We start from the raw sequence: 17,092 nt of genomic DNA on the forward strand, positions 1-17,092 counted from the left end.
CCGCAATATCCTTTCTTCCAGGAGTGCTAGTTCTGCAAAGGTCCCGATTTCGAGTCTCGGTCCGGGACACAGTTTTAATCTGCCAGGAAGTTTCATATCAGCGCACTTTCCGCTGTAGAGTGAAAATCGCATTCTGGAAACATCCCCCAGGCTGTGACTAAGCCATGTCTCCGCAATATCCTTTCTTCCAGGAGTGCTAATTCTTCAACGTCCGCAGAAGAGCTTCTGTGAAGTTTGGAAGGTAGGAGACGAGGTACTGGCGTAATTTAAGCTGTGAGGACGGGTCGTGAACGTGCTTCGATAGCTCACTTGATAGAGCACTTGCCCGCGAAAGGCAAAGGTCCCGAGTTCGAGTCTCCGTCCGGCACACAGTTTTAATCTGCTAGGAAGTTTCATATCAGCGCACACTCCGCTACAGAGTGAAAATCTCATTACTATATACTGCACCGATACGTATTGGAAGAATAATAAAATAAACTCAAGTAAATATATCTCACATTGTCAGACTAGTAGAAACCGATCGTAAGAACATAATCAAATACAAAATTACAAAAATGAAAAGCTCTCTATGCAAATCATTAAAACTTTCACACGTTTTCTGTTCTTTGTTTCGTTCACATTTAACATTAATCTTTCTTACAAAGTGGTGACTAGTTTTGGTAGCTTCACTATCATCTCCGGATGACATGTATTATTATACACTGGGGCGACAAAGGTCATGTGGTAGTGATATGTACACATACATTAGCGGTAGCGCGCGTATACACGGTAATAAAGGGCAGAATATTTGCCGAACTATCATTTATACTCAGTTGATTCATGTGAAAAGGTTTCCCACGTGGTTATGGCTACATGATGGGTATTAGCAGACTTTGAACGCAGAATAGTAAGTGGAGCTAGAGGTACGTGACATTCAGTTTCAGAAATCGTTAGGGAATTCGATATTCCAAGATACACACAGTCAAGAGTGTGCCAAGAATACTAAATTTCCGGAATGATCTCTTACCACGGGCAACGCAGTTACCGACGGCCTTCACTTAACGACCGAGAGCAGCGGTGTTTGCGTAGAGTTGTCAGCGCTAACAGACAAGCAACACTGCGTGAAATAACCGCAGAAATAAAAGTTGAACATATGACGAGCGTATCTGTGAGGACAGTGCTGCGAAATTTAGCATTAATGAGCGGTAACATCAGACGACCCTGCGTTTGTTAACAGCATGACATCGCCTGCAGCTCCTCTCCTGAGCTTGTTACAATATCGGTTGGGCTCTGAACTACTGGAAAACAGTGGCCTGGTCAGATGAGTCCCGTTTCAGTCGGTAAGAGCTGATGGTAGGGTTCGAGTGTTTTTCAGACACCACAAAGTCATGAAGCCAAGTTGTCAACAAGGCACTGTGCGAGCTGGTGGTGTTTCAAAAATGGAATGACCTAGGTCCTCTGGTTCAACTGATCATCGACTGGAAATAGTTATGTTCGGCTACATGGAGACCGTTTCTAGCCTTTCATGGACTTCATTTTTCTAAACTGATGGAATTGTTATGGATGACAATGAGCTATGTCACCGGACCGCAATTGTTCGTGACTGGTTCGAAGAACATTTTAGACGATTCGGGCGAATGGTTTCGCCAGCTCGATTCCCCGACATGGATCCCATCGAACATTTATGGGTCATAATCGAGAGATCAGTTCGTGCACAGGATCCTGCACCGTCAACACTTTCACTATTACGGACGGCTATGCAGGCAGCATGGGTTAATACTCGTACATCTCGTGAGTTCACGCCACTTTGAGTTGCTGCACTAAAGCGGGCAAAAGGAAGTCCAACGTGGTATTATTAGGTATCCCATGACTTCTCTTACCTAATTGTAAATGCAACTACGATTTTCTAACACCGTTGCATCTTCTATAACATACTTATTGTAAACAAGGTTCGTCGTTGAGTACACCATCGCAGGCGCTCCTGTCTGTGATGCAGCGCCAAGGGTAACCGCAGCCTTGGTCTCCGAGCTGATAGTCCATGCTGCTGCAAACGTCGTCGAACTGTTCGTGCAGATGGTTGTTGTCTTGTAAACGTCCCCATCTGTTGACTCAGGGATCGAGACGTGGCTGCACGATCCGTTACAGTCATGCGGATGCCTGTCATCTCGACTGCTAGTGATACGAGGCCGTTGGGATCGAGCACGGCGTTCCGTATTACCCTCCTGAACCCATGATGTTCATACCGATATAGATTTCGGAGTTACATAAGTGTACCCTCAGACGTCAGTACAGCGTCCAAAATCAAACGATCACAGAGTACTTCGAGGCACTCAAATAGATTCACTGTGCAACCCAGCTGTAGAAGCAGGTGATGCAAGAACACACAAGCAGCAGCTACACTGACAACGAGACAAAAACGTGTCGTTCACGCTTGGTTATTTCTCTGGGCATTAGTTCGTGGTCTACGGCACGTTTTAGTTACTAACTTTTGCCCTCCTAACGCTGGATAGAGACTACAAAGACGTAGTTACTTAATTTTCAATCAAACAAGCTCAAGAAGCCAAAAAAATGTGTGTGAAAACTTACGGGACTTAACTGCTAAGGTCATCAGTCCCTACGCTTACACACTATTTAAGCTAAATTATCCTAAGGACAAACACACACGCCCATGCTCGAGGAGGACTCGAACCTCCGCCGGGACCAGCCGCACAGTCCACGACTGTAGCGCCTAAGACCGCTCGGCTAATCGCGCGAGACCTTAACAAGCCATAATGTTTACACGAAACCTAGCGCAAGGACGGGTCGTGACCGCTATCTGAGACTACAGAGCCACGCCGACCTGTGTTACGGAGCTTGTACGTAATAGAGTTGGTACTGCATGCTTTGTTACTGCATACGTTATTTAGAATTAAGGCAGTTGCTGCCCTGGTTTTATGTAAGAGTTGTTTTACGTGTTTTTTGATGCCTATGGTCTCTGAGTACATCCTAGCAGTTGTAATTCAACCCTGATGCAATTAGAGTAACACAGAAAGTAATTTCACTGTCCTCTGGTACGGTCTCTCGGTACGTGTACAGGTACCGCTAATTTATCTCGACAACTGCATTTGCGCTGTTTGCGCTGGGAGTATGCTTGAGCGAATGTGCAACGAATTTCGTATGCTCCTGAGGTGGTAAGTGGTGGGCGAAAGTCGTTTGTATTATACCTTTAATTATACATTCACGCCCTTCCTTGTTGGTTTAAGCACTACGTCAGAATCGCATCCTCTTGGCAGTAGTTAATGTTACCTGTGGCCATTTTCATTTTGTAGCTTCTGAGGATGTCTCCATTATTACGAGACAGAACAGTAGACACAGAAACATACACTGATCAGACAGAACATTATGACCACCTACCTAATAGCTGTTACATGCACCTTTGCACAAATAACATCATCGTCGGGGCGTGGAAGCAACCAGCTCTTGGTAGGTCGCGGAAGGGAGTTGTCACCACATCTGCACACTCATGTCACTTAATTTCAATAAATTCTGGGGACTGTGGTGATGAGCTCTGACGCCACGTTCCATCACACCTCAGACGCGTTCGATGGGTTTCAGATCTGGGCGTACATATCAAATGGAACTCGCCACCGTGTTGGTCGAACCACTCCATCACACCCCTGGACATCTGACATGGGCATTATCTTGTTGACAAATGGCACTGCCGTCGGCAAACATGATAGCAATGAAGCTGTGAACGTAGCCTACGACTAGTGTACGATACTCCTTGCACGAGCTCCGCTGGACCCATGGATGCCCATGTGAATATTGCCTAAAGCATAATGGAGCCGCCGCCAGCTTGTCTCCGTCCCTCAGATGACAAGGAACTGTTCCCCTGGAAGACGACAGATTGGGGCCCTCCAATCAGCATGATGATCACGCAACGCTCTGCCGCTGCGCCAACGTCCAGTGCCGATGGTCACGTTCCATTTCAGCCGTAGTTGCCGATGTCGTAGTGTTAACATTGGCACAAGCGTGGATCTACATCTACATCTACATCTACATCTATACTCCGCGAGCCACCTTACGGTGTGTGGCGGAGGGTACTTATTGTACCACTATCTGATCCCCCCTTCCCTGTTCCATTCACGAATTGTGCGTGGGAAGAACGACTGCTTGTAAGTCTCCGTATTTGCTCTAATTTCTCGGATCTTTTCGTTGTGATCATTACGCGAGATATATGTGGGCGGTAGTAATATGTTGCCCATCTCTTCCCGGAATGTGCTCTCTCGTAATTTCGATAATAAACCTCTCCGTATTGCGTAACGCCTTTCTTGAAGTGTCCGCCACTGGAGCTTGTTCAGCATCTCCGTAACGCTCTCGCGCTGACTAAATGTCCCCATGACGAATCGCGCTGCTTTTCGCTGGATCATGTCTATCTCTTCTATTAATCCAACCTGGTAAGGGTCCCATACTGATGAGCAATATTCAAGAATCGGACGAACAAGCGTTTTGTAAGCTACTTCTTTCGTCGATGAGTCACATTTTCTTAGAATTCTTCCTATGAATCTCAACCTGGCGCCTGCTTTTCCCACTATTTGTTTTATGTGATCATTCCACTTCAGATCGCTCCGGATAGTAACTCCTAAGTATTTTACGGTCGTTACCGCTTCCAATGATTTACCACCTATGGCATAATCGTACTGGAATGGATTTCTGCCCCTATGTATGCGCATTATATTACATTTATCGTCGGCTACGGAGGCACATAGTTAAGAGTGTCCAGAGCACTGTGTGTTCAGAAACGTTCTCTGTCCAGCATTAAAGTCTGACGTTAGTTCCACCACAGTTCGCCCCCTGCCCTGTTTTAGCAGCCTGTGCATCCTGCAACGTCCGACATCTATAACGAGGGGTGGCCTCCCAACCCCACGACGTCTGGAGGTGATTTCACTTTGGTTTCGTCACGTGTTGAAGACAGCTCTTCTCGAATACCCGAAAAATCTTGCGGTTTCCGAAATGCGCGTGACGAGTCTCCGAGCCATTACAGTCCACCCTCTGTCAAACTCAGATAGATCGCATACCTTCCCCTTTCTACACACGGACAGCACACACACTGGTACTGCACGGACCGCGCGTGTGTCTATCTAGCATGGACGGGTGTACATCAATAGCAGATCAGTGGGCGTAATGTTCTGGCTGATTGGTTAGAGCAATGCCTAATGCTAAGAAAAAAAAGCACAGCAAGGGTATAATGACCGGCTCTGATTTTTACGACGTGCATTCCATATTGATTATTGATTTGTATTTTATTTTTGTCCACCATTCATGGTGTGCCACCTTACGTGGCAAAAAAATGTTCAAATGTGTGTGAAATCTTATGGGACTTCTAAGGAGATCAGTCCCTGAGCTCACACACTACTTAACCTAAATTATCCTAAGGACAAACACACACAGCCGTGCCCGAGGGAGGACTCGAACCTCCGTCAGGACCAGCCGCACAGTCCAGGACTGCAGCGCCTTAGAACTTTCGTGGCAGTAGAATGACAAGAAGTGTGGTTCCTACACAGTGCAGCCCGCGTCTCCCAAAAGCTGTCCTTACGTGAGCAGACAACATGGAGTGTGGTAATTAAGGATGACGTGCTTTCTGTGAAAAGTGGGTGTAAACGCTGCAAATCATCGTAGACTATTGGTGGCAATTCATGCAGAAAGTGCGCCGTCACGTAAAGTGCTCTTGCAAGAGGACAACGCTGTCCCCATACGACTCTGAGAACCAGGACTGCCTTCTCTGATATGGTGTTCCAGATACTGCCTGTCTCACCGTATTCTCCTTACTTCTGATGACCACCGCTTTGAAGGAACTGCAGCGCTGCTATCATTTCGCAGACATCCAGGAACTGCGAACAGCTGTTCAAGGAGGGCCTACAGAAGTTAAAGAGGTGAATGTAGGAGAATACGGTGTGTGTGGCAGCATCTAGAACACCATTTCAGCGATTGCAGCCGATGTTTAGCGACTCGCATGGAGGCGAGCTTTGTCGTGTTGCAAAAGCATATTTCATCACGTTGCACACTGCCAGCCGCTGTGGCGGAGCGGTTCTATGGGCTTCAGTCCGGAACCGCGCGACTGCTGCGGTCGCAGGTTCCAATCCTGCCATGTGTGTGATGTCCTTAGGTTAGTTAGGGTCTATGGGACTGATGAACACAGATGTTAAGTCCCATAGTGCTCAGAGCCATTTGAACCATTTTGAACGCTGCACACTTTACATACACTGCTGCCAGTTGCTTGGGAATATCGTCATTTTTTACACCCTCCTCCAATAGCTACCACGTAGTCCAGCGGCGCCCTGGATTATCACAATCCATGTCGTCCGCTCTCGTAATGGCAGCAGTTGGTAAAATGGACTATAGTGAGAACGGGCTACATTTACAGTGATTTTCCTGCCACCTACGATTAGACCAGAGTACTACATATTTGCAGCTGTAGTGTTGAATCAAAGACTCATGGTGAATTATGTGAAAAAATGAAGCGTAAATCAATAAGGAACGTCCCTCGTACGTTCTTATAAAAGAAAATACAACTGTTTGGAATATTCAAAGTATCCTCTAAATGGCCGACAGGCCTTACGTAAGAAAGGAGGATGAAACTGCCAAACATTATACAAATAAACAAAAACGCAAAGAAATATGGTAGCGAACACAAACACAAAAGAAAGATAAAAGGTATCAAGTCAGAAAACACTCATGACTACATAAAACACTTTGTGATGTTGGTGGCTCTCTCTTGAGTCGATGAGCTTGCAGCAGAGGAGGGTGAAAGTCGTGAATTTACAGTATGGAGGGAGGGGAGAGACAATGAAGAGGACTCGTGCCGGCTGTTTGCTCAGACGGCGGCGGGCGCGTGCTTGAGAGGCTGGCAGAATCGTAGCCAGCCAGATCTCAGCGGGGCGGCTCGCTGCCGCCTGCTGTCGCAGGGCCGGGCAAACAAGGCGGTCCTCCTTATGAGAGGAGAGGTGCTGCACTCGAGGGCCTCACACTCGTCCCCGGCTGTGGGCCCTGGCTCCTATCAGCCGCCAGCTGTTTGTTCTCGCCAGACGCAATATCGTGACACCTAACTTTCCAGCCCTTCAAGTTCGTAGTCAACTGATGAGACGTGCAGAATTCATCACTGTGTCCTGGCTTTTTTTTTAATTCACAGTTGTGGTAATCGCATTTCGTAGACTTGGCAGTTTCCATTCTACCAAGTCATCATCAGAGCGGATCTCTTGTTGCGAAAGTAACATGTCAAATGTTCATCCAGAATCTACCATGGTCACTGAAAATCAGCTCATCAGTTGATATTAAATGACTGCGATTGGTGCTGGAGATATTTGGCACGCTAATTTCGTAACGAGCTACGTGTTCTAAAGATGAGGTGGAAAAAGTTTGTTTTAAAAAATAGATCGCGTACTACAACACGACTCTTTCAATTTCTTTACAGGTCACTAAAATCGCCCAGGTTTGAAAACTTATCTCGACTGAAGAAGCACATATCGTGCTTCAGCCGGAGGCAGGGAGCACTCCGGCCGCTGTGGCCGAGCGGTTCTACGCGATTCAGTCTTGAACCGCGCTGCTGATACGGTCGCAGGTTCGAATCCTGCCTCGGGCACGGATGTGTGTGATGTCCTTAGGTTAGTTAGGTTTAGGTAGTTCTGTACCGGCACAATCCGTCTCGCAGGTTAAAGATGTGACCTGGTTTGCTGGCCAGCCTGGATGTGGTGTTTAGGCGGTTTCTCAGATATAACTAGGTAAATATCGGACTGATGCCCACGTACAGCCTCACATCTACATTCAGAAAACATTTAGAAAAGACTCTACAGCTGCATACGTGGTTTGACCTAGATGGACTCAGGTGGGATACAGAGATTCCGTCGTGGAGGAAGTGGTTGATTTCAAAGGGCAGCTGGTCAGCAGCTTTCACCAATACTGCGACAATCCATAAAACAATGCTGAATGTGCAAAGAAACAGAGCAAAGCAAATAGGAAGAAAAGGAAAAAGAAAAACAGAGGAGGTTCATTGTTTTATTAAACTGACAAATGGTAATTGTTCATCTTTTCTTACACTTAAATAAAATGTGTTTGCTGCACTATAGCAGTCGTAATATCGACTAAAACTCGTCGAACGTAGGTTGTGTGTTACAAAAAATAGAGTAAGTTCAGTGATTAAGAATCCAGAATTCAGGAAACCGAAGCAGTAACAGCTGCAACATCAAGTGCAATAGGAGCCACAACAAGAATAAAAATACAATCAACAGCTTCCACTTCAAGTAATTCAGCAGTCACAACAGGAACAACAAAGTCACAACCGCAACTTCATATGCAAAAGCAGGAAAAACAAGAACAAATACGTAAGCACGTCCTGAAACAATAAAGACAGCAAGAGCAAATTATGGAACAGCACCAGCTTATACTACAACAAGCTCATCGAGCCAAAACAGCATCCACCACCATCATTCGCGGCATGTCATCCAGAAGATGAATACTGAAACTCATACCAGCTGGCCGTGGTGGCCGAGCGGTTCTAGGCGCTACAGTCTGGAACCGCGCGACCGCTACGGTCGCAGGTTCGAATCTTGCCTCGGGCATGGATGTGTGTGATGTCCTTAGGTTAGTTAGGTTAAAGTAGCTCTAATTTCTAGGGGACTAATGACCTCAGAACTTAGGTCCCATGGTGCTCAGAGCCATTTGAACTCATTCCACAGAAGTTCGCAGCTCCATTTACGGGCGAGTAGCGTAAGAGACATTGCCGAACGAAGTGCTCTTCTAATACCTAGTAACCCCGAATAATTCTAAAATTTTCTTATAAACATGAGTGTCCACAATTGACAGAAATTCATAGTTTGCTCTCTAAGCATTACGAACAGTAAAGACACGCCATACGAGCTCGGCTTGCATTGTTTCATTGTCGCAGCAGTACGCAACAGCCATTTGTAGCATGGGCTGCTGATATCAAAGGACTGACCGAAAGTATCAAGTTTTGTGTGAAAAAAAGTTGTAAACCTTCCTATAACGTATCGTTAGTGCGTAACGTGATAATTACGTACGCACCTAATAAAGAAGCTTGTGCACAGTGTTAGAAATTAATACATCCTACTTTCGAGGAAGCGTTAGCAGTAGCAAAAACTTTTGAAATGGTACATGCAGCACAAAAATGCTTTGGTGAAAGTAATGTAACTTCTGTAAAACTGAAACTTCCTGGCAGATTAAAACTGTGTGCCGGACCGAGACTCGAACTCGGGACCTTTGCCTTTCGCGGGCAAGTGCTCTACCAACTGTAAAACTGCTTAAAAAGTCCAGTGTAGTACAGTAATATTTTAATGAAAGTTGCATATCTTCTGTAAAACAGTATTGTCATTCACAACATAGCAAACGTGATTGGAACTCGAAATTTATCTTCATAAGACTCGGGATTCATACCCCGTCGTCCATTTCTGGACAAAGTCCAAGCAAGAAATCAGGAGAGGCATTTATTCGACGCTGCCTGAACATAGTTCGCTTACAGCGCACCCTCGCTATAACAACAACAGAACGACGGTCCTTGGGTGCTCAGAGTGATTCTCAAACCATAAAGGCGCCCAGTGCCCGAGTAAAGAAACAATCTGTGAATAGTGTGTAAATAGGGGCTTGCGCGTATGTTTGCGAAGGCATCAACGACACCGCGTCGGTGTAAACATTCTACAGCCATAGCTGAACCCTCTCACGGCAGAAGTTTTCTCTCCCACTAAGACCAACAACAAGTTAATAAATTTCCAACTTGATACCCGTTCGCCACTTTCTGCCACAAATAAAGGAACTTACTTTCACAAGCTGCGACATCGTCGAAATTAAAAACACAGTGACCCGTATATGTAATAAGTTTCCTTTAATCTACGTTTTATGAAACAGATCTGATGATGGTCATTAAAGACCTAAACCGGTAATCTGTTAAAGAAAAATGATTGTGACCATAGGCGTAAATTAAAGGAAACTTATTAAAGGAAATTACATTCAGATTATTAGTTCTGCATCTCCGCCGACAGCACAAAGGTTACAGTTCAATAGCAAACAAAACATGGTTTTGCATGGTAAATTACCAGTAACGGCGCTCTACAAGAACGGCAGTTCTTTCTTTCTTAACTGCGTCCTCACCTGGGGAACGACACAATTTGGGATGTTTTGTGTTAGCAGAAGAGCCAACACCGTGTTACGAGTGGAGGCCGAAATGCACGCGTTTTAGCTCACGCAGGCTGGCGTGAAGAGAGAAGAACTATACTGACGTGAGGTCTGGAACATGACAAGGAATGAGAATTCAGAAAGCGGACATAATTAGTTTGATACCTAACTTTAATCCATTAATGATGAACGTCGCTCTTGACGGTACTTGATTCACAATATTATCTGTTCAGAACACATTCTTGAAGTAATTTTAGTAACTGAATATGGCGCCTTGCTAGATCGTAGCAAATGACGTAGCTGAAGGCTATACTAAATTGTCGTCTCTGCAAATGAGAGCGTATGTAGACAGTGAACCATCGCTAGCAAAATCGGCTATACAACTGGGGCGAGTGCTAGGGAGTCTCTCTAGACTAGACCTGCCGTGTCGCGGCTCTCGGTCTGCAGTCACTGATAGTGGCGACACGCGGGTCCGACGTATACTAACGGACCGCGGCCGATTTAAAGGTTACCACCTAGCAAGTGTGGTGTCTGGCGGTGACACCACAGGATGGACGCTTTTTCATCTTTTGTTTTTAAAATCATAGACGATATCAACATTAACTACGTCTGCGAATGTTTGTTTCCCATATAACTTGAAACACCACCTTGAAATCAGTTGATGGATAAATTCCAAAGCGAATTATGAAAGCAATAAGTCATTCTTTACTTTTACCATTGTGACCCAGTTGTGAATGTAACTTGATTTTTCTTTAGTCTTGCTTCCATTATCAACTGGAATGCCAGAAATACCCCTCTGGTATTTGCTAGTGACACGAATATTGTTTTTGGGGTGACGGTGAAGATAGTTTTCATTCTCGACATAGGGCGCGGTGTTCTAGCTTGATACTTTATTTGTTTGTCTCAATATAGTCAGGGACTAGCCGATCCGGTCGTGAGGCGGAATCCTGTGGCAGTATGTCCCATACAAAAAGTATCCTAGTTTATGTGCAAGTGGATTTGTGTATGAGTAATGTAAAATATTTGTTCGACATGTGCAGTGTACCTATGCCTCGAAAAACAGCAGAGACTAGCGCACGCACACTGCTGCAGCGAGCTTCGATAAAGGTTGCGAGGTGGCGTCGCGGGTTGCGGCAGCGCCAGGGGCAGGGCTGACCTTAGCGACGGCGGCGGCGTTCGCCTCCCCCCGGGGCCATTAGTCAGAGTTAAAAGAGGGCGGCGAGCTGCCAGGACACCAACTGCGCGCCAAACGCACCGAAATATTCCGCGACCTATAGCGGCCGCCGGGATCAGCGCGCGCCAACATCATAGCGCAGGTCAGGCTCAATGCCTGGCGGCTGCATGATTATCTTGTCCTTCTGAATGCGGTAACCGTCTGTTGTCTTACTCTACGTGCGGTGTCTGCTGTCATACTGTAATGCTTCTCTATTTATTAGGATTTCAATACACCACGATATTCCCCACTGTTCTGGTTACAAAACCCTACTTGTTAAACATAATCTCCGTTCAACGCGACGATCTTACATCACTTTACTTTGATAGTTTAACAGTTGTACTACTGCTGTTGTTGGTAAGAACGTGCGTATGTAACTGCCAAAGGTGTTCGTTGTTGTTGGTGTTGTGGTCTTCAGTCCAGAGTCTGGTTTGATGCAGCTCTCCATGCTACTCTATCCTGTGCAAGCTTCTTCATCTCCCAGCACTTACTGCAACCTACATCCTTCTGAATCTGTTTAGTGTATTCATCTCTTGGTCTCCCACTAAAAAATAAAAAAAAATAAAAAAACTCGTATGAGGTGGTCGTATGGAACAAAAATTTAAAAAAATGTACAGAAAAAATAGGGTCCAAAATTCATGCCTGAGGAGCTATGAGCACTTGCTCATCTGCACTTGTGTGAAATACATCTCCTCTATTGAGAAAGTGTCCATAGCTCTTAAAGTACTCATTTTAGAGCCCATGTTTATTTGACTTTTTACTTGTTTTGGTCCATTCCGCCACCTATCCTATAGCCTTAGGAACAACAGTAATGGTACACCTATTCCACTGTCGGAGGTATCTGATGGATTTTAGATTATAACTTTCGACTCGTTCGTTTCCGGTACAGGGACCCTTATCCAGCAGTGATACATTTATCCTCCTCCATCATCCTTAAAAGTCTGTAACATCATCACGATATCCCCCTGCATTTACAAACATTTACTGGTGGCGGCGCCCGTAACATTGATTCCCCTATAGCGTCGTTGGATGACGTTTCTGGACGTGGGTTCCTATGCAAAATATTATCCACTTACTCGGCTCTACAAGTCCTAGAACCTTGTAATGGGAATTTCCGAACACCTTGTACTCTGGTCTCTCTTCGATGGGTCGTCAGCCGCATTTTCTGAGACGTTCCAGTAGATACCTGCAAATCCGTTTTTGGAACGTGCAGCTGGAGTCAGCCCAAAGAAATCTTACTTATCACATCTTCCATACGACGCCAAATGTCGACGGAAGGCGTCGGTTTGTTTTCCATTGCAAACAAAATGATTTTGAAAGTGGAGTTTTATGTGACCATTCGAGATAACGGCGTCAGCGCAGTCTAGTACATCAGTCGTTTGATCAATATGTGTTAATAAGAGCAGTGATACACGGAGAATAATCAGTACTCCAGCAGCGTTTCTGCATGGCGGTAGAAGTCAGTGCGTGCTTCTGGACAACTGATTACTCTCGTGTTTTACTGTCCCTGTTAATACACATCGACAAAACGAGTATCGCCATGGACTAATTTGGGACTGTCGAATGGGCTCGTCAAATATCACTTTAAAAATCATTTTATTTGTAACGGGGAACAAACCCATGTTTACTGTTGACTCTGAGCGTCGTATGAAACACATGATGAGTTAGATTTGTCTGGCCTGACTCCACGCTGACTCCACGCTGAAAAAACAAAAAAAGAAATTGTAAATATCTGGTCAAACACGAGAGAAAATGCGCTTGACGATGCTTATGAGAGATGGTTCAAATGGTTCAAATGGCTCTGAGCACTATGGGACTTAACATCTGAGGTGATCAGTCCCCTAGACTTAGAACTACTTAAACCTAACTAACTTAAGGACAGCATACACATCCATGCCCGTGGCAGGATTCGAACCTGCGACCGCAGCAGTAGCGCGGTTCCGGACTGAAGCGCCTAGAACCGCTGGACCACAACGGCCGGCTTTATGAGGGATACCCTGTCTATGTACATATTATCTTTTGTTTCACAAATGCTTTTCGTTAAAATTTAAAAATTAAATTTAAAAATAGTTTATAATTATCTAGACTGCGTGCAGTATAAAACATTAAAATGTGACGGCAAGTTTCAGATGATTAAGCAGCAATCTTCAGAGCATTTATGGTGAACTGTTTGTCGCAGTGTAGCGTACTTAAATCTCTACAACACCTATATAGATGGGAGTACGTCCGTATTAGCGCATTCAATGCAAAACCGAATAAAAATAGCATGGTAAAACCAAATAGCTCCAAACCACACTAATGAGATTGCAGCCAATTATGAAAGCGTCACCCACATTCTATAGAGGGTAAATTCGAAAAGGATGCAGCTTATATATTTGTATTTGTAAGCGTTGTTGGCACCATTTCAGTTTCGTTGGATGCGTAACTGTATTTTGTCCGTATAATTAGAATGTCAATATGAATTTGTGTAGAACTTCTACGTTTGCGTACAAGAACCGCACTGCCCCGCGTACTTCAACTTTGGAGTGCGTTTTCAGTTGCTGCGTCATTTTATTCCCACACCGGGATGACCTGTTATCAGTTCCAGAGCGGAAATGTGTCTGCAGGAAACCCGAAACACGCAATGCGCCCCCTTGTTGCGCAGTAGTGTTAGCGCTGTACGACTCGTTGAAATTTTTAAAGTTCCATCGTACTTTCTCCTCGGTGATGGTAGTGAGTCATAGTTGCAACAACGTATGTGCAATGGTAACGGTGATGGCCAAAACACTCCTCCATGAGAAGAGACGAACCACGACCGTAGACGCTCTTCGCCTGCACCGGTCGTGAAAGTGCTTTAGCAAGAGGACAACGCTCTCCCCATACGACTCTGAGAAGCAGGGCTGCCGTCGCTGATATGGGGTTCCAGGTATTAGCGGAAACACGGGATCTCCACCTGAGACGAGGATATGCAACGACTGTGCCTGAATATCAGATTTTTCGCACCGTCTTCCACATTTTGTGGCCGACACCTAGAAAGGCGAGTACTCTGTGTGTGTGTGTGTGTGTGTTTTTCTCTAGGTGGTCAGAGTTAGTTACAAAGTTTCCTCAGAAGATAAATTAGGCCTTAGTGGCCGCAGCAATTTTAGCTTCCAAGTTTTCCGAGAACTGCTTAGTAAGTCTTTGTGGTTTTCCCTCTGAGCTCAAAGTGACGATTCTTTTTAACCGTGAACTACGTTGGAAATAACTTTCGCTTGTGTTTCAAAGCAGAGAACGTTACTCGAATCATTTTGTGAATACTAGACGGTACGGAAAGCTGAGGAGTGGGAAAGTCTAGACGCATATTACATACGGTGTTCCCATCGAGGACGTCTGAGATGTATAAAAATACAGTCGACTTAGAATTTGTAGATCTCAACCTTACAGAGCGTAAAAAAGGTAAATCGCACTTAAATGTCCGAAACTGGCTAAATAGGCCATTCAGACGAAGTAGATGTTAAAGAGGACTTTCGCAAAAATCACAGTTTATAAATAAATTTGAATCGGTAATAAGCACGAGGATGGAATGCGGAATGTGCTGGAGTTATGCAAAAGTAACACGAAACAAGAAGAAAATTGATACTAACCAGATCTAGAATATTACACCTCGCACCAAGTGGTACCTTACAATAATCAAGAAACCACCTGTCAACAATACACAGTAATATTGCACATGAATGACAGTTCAATTAAATTAACTTTGATAGTAAAAAGTAGACACATGTACCATCCACTTAAGATGGGTTCAATACACGGAAATAACACTCAATATCACCGAGCGAGATGGCGCAGTGGTTAGCACACTGGACACGCATTCGGGAGGACGACGGTTCAATCCCGCGTCGGCCATCCTGATTTAGGTTTTCCGTAATTTCCCTAAATCGCTCCAGGCAAATGCCGGGATGGTTCCTTTGAAAGGGCACGGCCGACTTCCTTCCCCGTCCTTCCCTAATCCGATGAGACCGATGACCTCACTGTTTGGTCTCTTCCCCCAAACAACCCAACCCCACACTCAATATCACACTCTTAACTGCATGCTTTACGTTCTTCAGTTTGTATACGTATACACTGAAGAACGGTGAGTAAGTAAGTATGTAAGTAAGTTTGTTGGCGTTGTTTAAGAACAGGTTTCCCTTACGATTAAACAACACCAACAAACTGATAAAATTTCAAATGAAGTATTATATGGCGCTAAACTGCTCTCTAAATAATAATTCACGGCCACCTTTAACAAACTATGTAATGGATTAGACATTGTACTAAGGTATATACAGTATCAGCATACGTAACCAATCAAATAAAAGTCTTAACGTTATATTACTGACAACCAGAAAGGGCCAAAACATTTTATTTCTTAGCCAGCGAGAGAGTCAGTCTGCTTATACTAGACGAAGATGCAGTGAATCGGTAGGAACACAGTATTCTGTTCTAGGATGCAAACTACTGCCATATGATTCAACAAAATATGTGAGTCAGAATTGAAGCTAAGAAACTTAACGTTGAGAAGAAACCGAAATATCTTCACGACGTCTTTCAAACGTTGCTTCAACGCATTTCTGAGCCTCACCACAGCAAAACGGAGTATTTACCGAGCCCACACAATCGTTTAGCCTCAAGAAGTTCACGTCGGCCTCTTCAACTTGCTGCCAGTCTAGCCAGCACCTAACTGTCACTTCCACACACAGCCTCGTTGAAAGTGACTGGCGTAGCTCACACAAGCGCTCCGTCCTCGGTACACATCCCCGAAAAAGAGAGAGAGAGAGAGAGAGAGAGAGAGAGAGAGAGAGAGAAGGTAGGAGGGACAGAGGGGAAGTCAGCAGTGTTGTACACCGAGGTCACAAGTCATAAGATAGCTATATACACATGTACAGATGGCGGTAGTATCACGAACACAAGGTGAAAAAAAAAAGCCGGTTCACTGGGGAGAGATGTCAGTTAACGCGGAATGGTAGTTCGGTGTAGACGCTTGGGACACTGAATTTCAAAAGCGTTAGGGAATTCAGTATTCCGACATCCACAGTGTCAAGAGTGTGCCGAGAATAACAGATTTCGGGCATTACCTCTCGCCACGCACAATGCAGTGGCCGACGGCCTCCACTTATCGACCGAGAACAGCGGCTTTTGCGCAGGATTGTCAGTGCTAACAGACGTATCCGTAAGGACAGCGCGGCGAAATTTAGCGTTAATGGGCCTTGGCGGCAAACGAGCGACGCGAGTGCTTTGCCAACATCGCGACCCTAGACGACTGGTAAGATGAATTCCGATTCAAGCTGGTAACTGCTGACGGCAGGGTTAGGGTGTGACGCAGAACCCAAGTTATGGACAATGCACTGTGCAAGCTGTTGAAGGTTCCATAATGGTGTGGGTTGTGTTTACATAGAATGGACTGGGTCCTCTGGTCCAACTGAACTGGTCGTTGACTGGAAATGGTTGTGTTCGGCTACCTCCAGACCATTTGCAACCATTCATGGACTTCCTGTTCCCAAACAACGACGGGATTTCTGTGAACGATACTGTGCGTTGTCACAAGGCCACAATTTTTCTAGACAATCCAGATCGCCCGACATGAAACCCATCGACAATTAGGGACATACTCGAGAGGTCACTTCCTGCATAAAATCCTGCACTGGAAACACGTAATTGTAATAAAGGTAGCATGGCTCAGTACTTCTGCAGGGGACGTCCAGCGACTTGTTGAGTCTATGTCACGTCGAGTTGCTGCAC

Source organism: Schistocerca serialis, chromosome 4 (assembly GCF_023864345.2).
Source record: "Schistocerca serialis cubense isolate TAMUIC-IGC-003099 chromosome 4, iqSchSeri2.2, whole genome shotgun sequence".
Lineage (NCBI taxonomy): Eukaryota > Metazoa > Arthropoda > Insecta > Orthoptera > Acrididae > Schistocerca > Schistocerca serialis.